The sequence below is a fragment of the Conger conger genome, chromosome 2, assembly GCF_963514075.1.
Source record: "Conger conger chromosome 2, fConCon1.1, whole genome shotgun sequence".
Lineage (NCBI taxonomy): Eukaryota > Metazoa > Chordata > Actinopteri > Anguilliformes > Congridae > Conger > Conger conger.
This window is the reverse complement of record NC_083761.1, coordinates 86992325-86999723: the sequence shown is the minus strand read 5'-3', so window position 1 is coordinate 86999723 and position 7399 is coordinate 86992325. Positions and strand designations below refer to the sequence as shown.

The 7399-nt window shown below is 43.1% G+C and overlaps 1 long non-coding RNA gene across 1 annotated transcript; it reads right to left on the bottom strand.

The window, feature by feature from the left end:
- Positions 1-5553: 5553 nt before the first annotated feature.
- On the bottom strand, positions 5554-6786 carry LOC133122652 (uncharacterized). The gene is made up of 3 exons (XR_009708125.1): positions 6747-6786; positions 6125-6205; positions 5554-5993 (listed from the first exon to the last, which is right to left on the bottom strand). It is a non-coding gene; the product is annotated as an uncharacterized LOC133122652 (long non-coding RNA).
- Between the last annotated feature and the right edge of the window lie 613 nt (positions 6787-7399).

The window sequence follows — 7399 nt, the reverse complement described above, 5'->3', positions numbered from 1 at the left end:
GGGATCAGATAGTTTACTTCATTGGGTTACCAGTGCCATGAGAGGATGCTTTTGACATAGCATTAGAGAGGAAGAAGTCAAAATGTCGTACAATGCAGTAAATGGTGTATCTTCGTGCAGATCTGATTTTTATTTGATGTGAAACTAGAAGATCAGAGCTACACAATTAGGTATCACTTTGGTCAATCCATTTAGGAGATATAGCTTCTTAAAGTATGTGTGTGTCTAACAGAAGTGGTTTTGTGAAATGAAATGTGTTTTTTGAGCTTAGAGTTTATCACATAGAAGTGACCTAGTTGTAACGCATGTGTCATTTGGTGTTGCAGTGAAAATGTCTTAAATACAATTTATGTAGCCAACAGAGGTTTTACATTATGTGGGGCGGCTTGCAGCATTGTGGTTAAGGTAAATGACTGCGACACGCAAGGTCGGTGGTTCTAATCCTGGTGTAGCCACAATAAGATAATAAGCCCTTGAGCAAGGCCCTTAACCCTGCATTGCTGCAGGGGAGGATTGTCTCCTGCTTAGTCTAATCAACTGTACGTCACCTGCTTACTTCCCTCCACTGGCTGCCTGTCATGGCTCACATCAAATTCAAAACATTGGTGCTAGCCTTCCAAGCAGTCAAGGGGTCAGCTTGAACCGCGATGGATGGATGGATGGATAGAGGAGTTAACATAATAAACCTTCTAACGTTACCAATTTATGAAATTGAAATTCGGTTCAGTTCATCAGCCGTCACAAACTGAACGGCTTGACGAAAGTAAAAGCAAAGGCGATCCACGTTGTGAAGCCACTTTGCTTTTTAGGCTATAGGCGAACAGGAGAAACCACTGAATCCACTGTTTGTCTCCGTCAGATTTGGCGTTGAACAACGTAAAGTTATTGCATCCATATCGAATGCATTTCCGTTAATTTAACAAACCCATGTGTCATTTGGTGTTGCAGTGAAAATGTCTTAAATACAATTCAGGTAGGTAATATGTTTTAGATTATGTAATGTGAAGTGTGCATATTATTTAGGCTACTTCAGAAACTGTAAAAAAGAGTTAATTTGATTCATCATTGACTATGAATGGGAAAACATGTTCTAAATTTTATAGGTGCTTAATTATTAATTATTTTACCAATATGGTATTTTATTATTAAGACCTGAGTGATTCAATTTGTGTCCTAAACTAATATGAAGAATATGAAAGATGAAATCTCATCTTGGAATGGCATTTGCTTTTGTAGAGGGGGATCAGTCAGCCTCCACACCAGTGCCAGTAAATGGTAAATGGTTGGCATTTATAAAGCGCCTTTATCCAAAGCGCTGTACAATTGATGCTTCTCATCCACCCATTCATACACACACTCACACACCAATGGCGATTGGCTGCCATGCAAGGCGCCGACCAGCTCGTCGGGAGCATTTGGGGGGTTAGGTGTCTTGCTCAGGGACACTTCGACACAGCCCGGGCGGGGGATCGAACCAGCAACCCTCCGACTGCCAGATGACTGCTCTTACTGCCTGAGCCATGTCGCCCCCATGCCAGTCAGGCCCCAGTCAGCCCACAGACAGGCCCACAGATAGCACCAACGCCAGCCTCACAGACAGGCCCACAGAGAGCCAACGCCAGCCTCACAGACAGGCCCACAGAGACCCAATGCCAGCCTCACAGAGAGCCCCAATGCCAGCCTCACAGACAGGCCCACAGAGACCCAACGCCAGACTCACAGACAGGCCCACAGATAGCACCAACGCCAGCCTCACAGACAGGCCCACAGAGACCCAATGCCAGCCTCTCAGACAGGCCCACAGATAGCACCAATGCCAGCCTCACAGACAGCCTCACAGAGAGCCTCCATGCAGTGCAGAGATAGAGGAGGAAGAAGCCCAAGCCCTATTAAGCAAATCAGTTCAAATTGACACAACATCAGTTCCCAGTCTCTGAGAGGAGCTTTGTAGAGCATTGGTGTCTTGACAGGGACTGGGAAGAGTCCAAGGGCGTAGGTTTGATTTTCACATTGGTAGGGACACAAATGGGAGAGATTCGGAGGGGATGTAACCCCCACTGGAAGTTGAGGCATTTTGCATAGACTTCTGACCACCATTTCATGTCATCTAGAGCTTTCATTCATGAAAGCAGCACATTAATGAATCCTTTACTGAAATCTGCCAGCTGAATGGGACTTTGAAGAGCACATTTTTGTTTTAAGGCAGGTACTGTTGCCTATTCAAACCAATGATCTGTAAACATGTATTTACATTGAAAATAATAATAATAAGATTGTTATTATTGTAAGACTAATAAGATATTGAAGATTGGTGGGATTAACTATTGTCACAAGTACAAAATCCAACAACACGTTCTTATTAAAAATACAGTGGTGTGATGTGCCAGTTTATCCTCCTTTGCTTGTGGCTGGTGTCTGCACACACACCTTTGTCAGTCTCTCTCAAAGATGCTCCAGATAAAACAATTTGCTACTCATCAATATACAAATAATAACAGTTTAATTCAACAAACATAGGCTTACTGTTACCCATACCATTAAGCCAGCTCCCACAATATTTAATACTCAGAAACCATTTCAAAAAATGCAAACCGGGTAAACACTGATAGAACTTAATGTGTTAATTAGATAGCTAATATGTGAAATAGCCCACAGAAAATGCAACTCACCGCTGATTATGATTAGGTGACTACGTTACATCGGGTTCACAGAGAAAATGACAAGCTGTCAGTGCAGAGAGTGGCAGTAGGCTCTTCACTCTCTCCCAAGAGAGCGCATAAATGAACATTGCATTGATATATGAAGCTAGTGCGTGTGACAATGCAGTTGGCAGCGGATAATATTATTAGTCTTCTGATTTCATAATTACAGATACCATTGAATATATCTTTTTAAAGATATTATGATGTTTTATAGAGTAGCCGGCCAGCTGCATGTGAGCACTCTGCTCTTTGCCCATATATGGGTATGTATTTGCAAACATAGAAATGGCCCGTGCTTATGACAGAGTAAAACCTTAATACGGCCCTGGGCATATCTACAGTGATAATATACCTCCAGCCACCGCCCTCCCCCCAGTCCTGTGCAGTTCAAGATCAGTGCTTTCCACACTGTGGTATGGAGCTTCTTCCATATGTCTGACACCAAACAATATGTTCAGAAAAACAAGTGCAGAAGTCTCTAGTTTTTCAATAGCAGTATATACTGGATACAACTCGTTTGCAAGTTTTTCTGCAGGTCACTGTGAGCACTATTGGTTTCTGCCCTGTTGGTGGGGAGGAAATGTTTTTTTTTCAGTAGACAGGAAGTATGTTGGTGGTCTTCAGCACACGCACAGTGTGGCCAGTTTTTTGAAAATGACAGTTTTGTTTCAAATCCAATGTGCTGGAGTGCAGAAAGCGAAACAATGTATAAGCCCATATAGTACATACTGCAGGGGATGTATCTGCTGCTGCACTTTTATCCAGAATGACATACAGCTGGCTATCTATCAATCAATCACAGTTTACAAACTGTATGCTATGTATCGACAGTCTGTGGGCAAGCTATGCAGAGTAATACCCAAAGAGGACATATTCCACATGTTGGAAATAAATCAGGCAAGTGCAAAATAAGTATATTGCTACTGTTATTCCTACTATTTTGACATCTATCATTGGCCAACACTGCCTAAAGAAGTGAAGATTATATGCTATACAGGATGGAACCTAAAGGATGACCCCAGCAGTGTCTGCAGGAACACAGGGACACCACCAGGGTGCGCTCTATCTGCCTTGCTTTGTGCACTGGACACCAGTGATATGATCTCTGCCAGTGAGGCCTGTCACATGACTGATTAAACAGATGACACTCCTGTGACAGCGCTCATCTCTCAGGGAGAAGAAGCCCCTACAGACTGCAGGGACACATGTTGGCCACAAGGGGGAGAAAAACCTTTTACTTTGTCAGACACAAAAACTGTTTCACAGCCCTGATAATTGGAAGGAGAATGCTGATATGGTGTTAAAAAGCCTGAGAGTTGCACTTGCAGATATCAGAAGTTCCGTACCGTCACAAAAAAGGACAAAGTCAAAATGTAATTACCAACATCTACTTTGTACAGAAAATAAGTAAAAGTGGACTGGGGTTATGTGCATTTTTATTGCAGTTTGGTAAAAAACTGTTTCAACATTCTGTTGCATTTCCTGGCTAAATTGTCACTCAAACAGGAAATTTAGACCCCTGTGGTTTGTAAAACGCCATTTTTGCAGATACGTTGGCTCTCTCGGGATGATACTTTCCCTACAGAGAATTACTGCACTTCCTTCCCTGATCTTTGCACCTGTGTTTATACTTTAATTCCCTCTGGATGAAAGTATCTGGTAAATGGAAGACACCCTAATGACATGCAACAGGGTAAAGACTGGAAAAGTGAAAATGATTTCCACAGAAGAGGCAGATAAATTGTCACTGTGAACCTATCTTTTTAGAAGAGGCATCTTCTGCACTCAGCCGTGGTCCCCTGCAGATGGGGAAGGATGGTTCCAACAACTCAGTTATAAGTGGTAAAGTAGGACACTTATCTGGAACACCTTTGCATCAACTATTTAATGACATTGTGTTCATCCCTGGGAGTATGTGCTCTGGTTTTTAATGTTTCACATTTGTGATGGTTTTGTTTTCAGTGAAGAGAGTCTGCCACATTTTCAGTGAATCAAATACAGAAACATTTTCTAAATAATTTTACATAAGGCTATCGCTAGGTGGTGAAGCCTTGGTAGACGTGTTGAAGGCGGGGGAAATGGGCAGACGTAAAGACCTGTGTGACCTGAAGGGCCAAATGGTTATTGCCGGACGACTGGGTCAGAGCAACTCCGAAACGCTCCCGGTCAGCAGTGGTGAGCACCTACCTACAGTGGTCCAAGGAGGGACAATCCATGAACCGTCTACAGGCAACAAAGGCCATACCATCTGGTCCAAACTGACACAAGGGCTACTGTGGCACAAGTCACAGACTATTTTAATGATGGCTACGTGATGAATGTGTCACAACACACCATGTTACATATGTCAGTCAGAGTGCCCATTCTGACCTCTGTCTACTGTCGAAAGCGGAATGGTTTAAGGAACATGACAAAGAGTTCAATGTGTTGCCCTGGCCTCCAAATCTCCCAGATCTCAATCCGATGGAGCATCTGTGGGATGTGCTGGATTAACAAATCCAATCCATGGAGGCCCCACCGCGCAACTTTCAAAAATCTTTTGCCAAATATTATCATCAACATCCCATATTTTTAGACATTTGGATTCCACATATTGAAGAATTATACAGATTTTGAGAGAGAATTATACAGATTTTTGTCTTCAGCAATACCAGCATATTAATGGCTATGCATTAATATGATATTTCAAGTGAGGCTTAAAAGACTTATTTTACTTATGTTATTATGTTATTATTCATTTGCTTGGAAAAATTATTGCAGGGATGGGTATAGAACATTGTTTTTTTATTTTTTTTAGAATAAAAAAGAGTAACAGAGCTACATTACACTTTAAAAACAATGTAACACAGAGTTTAACATCTATCCAATTTAATACATACAGACACATGGTGACATACATATTCAATTTCAGTCAATTTATGTCAATTTACTGCATCAAACATAAAGTTCAGTGACCTAACCTAGAACAAACATACAGCAATCAAAGCAAACTGACTACACGAAGATCACAAGTGCAGCCCAGATGAATCAGAAACTCTGCTTATATTGTACAGATGCTGCACTCTAAAGACACAACATCTTCCTGTTCCCATTCCCTAAAATGCCCCCATGACTGCACCCCCAATTTCCCCTCCTGCAAGCTGAGAAACATCACAATGATGAAAAAAGAGTCCTGAGCTCTCAGACTTCATTCTCATTTCACATAAGTACACGGACCCAGCCTCTGTGTGTTTTATATGGCAATTTCCACATTCCCTCCAGTGTAGCGGACAGCTGGTTCATTAGACGGCCCTGTACATCAACAAACACGTACAGACACAACAGATGAGAGAGAACTGTGAGTGAGCAGAGCTGCAGCCTGAGCCCTGAAACACACATCATGTTTTAGAGAGTAAGTGTGCATCCCAGTGAAAGCACATCACCTGGTCTCCTGTACCATTTCACACACAGTACAATGGTGGCCAGCAGGAGAGGAGCAGCACCCAGACCACACATCACTCTGCCTGTGGAGACACAGAGATGAGGGATGCATACTGCTATACATTGCTCCTGTGCTGAACGTCACTCTGAACATAAGCATCTGCTACAGTAAGTGTACTGTAATGCATCTGCTACAGTAAGTGTACTGTAATGCATCTGCTACAGTAAGTGTATGCAGTGTACTGTAATGCATCTGCTACAGTAAGTGTATGCAGCATAATGTAATACAGTGTACAGTGGATGCCATTTTGGCTCTACATCCAGAGTGGCCTTAGGCAGTGCTGTGGGAAGCAGACAGACTGGGTCACTGTTCCGTCTTCACACCAGTGTATATTTATGACTGTGGAGAAAACAAATCACCCTCACAGAGGGACAGAGGCAGATGGAATTATTTTATGAATACTATTTTGAAAAGATATTCAATAATGAACACTGGAAAAGTTTGTTGGCAGTTATTGAACAAACAGGATACCAGAATTACCAGAAATTATGTGATTTTTCAGTTATACCCACTGCATTATGGGACCTTGCAAGTTTTACACACAGAGGCATATCAGCCCCCACCTGTTACCTGTATGTGGACAGGGTGACTGTACTCTGTGTAACAGCACTCACCTGTTACCTGTATGTGGACAGGGTGACTGTACTCTGTGTACCAGCACTCACCTGTTACCTGTATGTGGACAGGATGACTGTGCTCTGTGTAACAGCACTCACCTGTTACCTGTATGTGGACAGGGTGACTGTACTCTGTGTACCAGACTGGGTTGCTCCTCCCTGCTCTGCAGCTGTACTCCCCGGTGTGTGCAAGAGCTGCAGCACTGAGGGTGTACGAGCCTTCAGCTGTACTGGCAATGAGGGCAGTGCCACTTGATCCATCTCCTTTGTACCAGTAATATTCCCAGCCAGCAGAGGGCACTGTGACCTCACAAGAGAGACTGACAGCTTGTCCTCTATATATCCGCCCATGTGGAGAGACCGTCAAGACAGCCTGGGGTGTCTCTGTAAGACAGAGAACAGACTGAGCTTCTCCCTCATAATAATGTTCTCATCAAACATACAGTGCAAACGGGCTTTAACCTGGTATTCAGCTGAGCGCATTTCACTCATCCATGTACTGGGAAACCATGTGACCGCCTCAGAGTAGGTGTGGGCGGGGTCAACGCTCTAACTGCTAGATCAGGGGTGTCTAATCAAATGGCAAATGGTCTGCATTT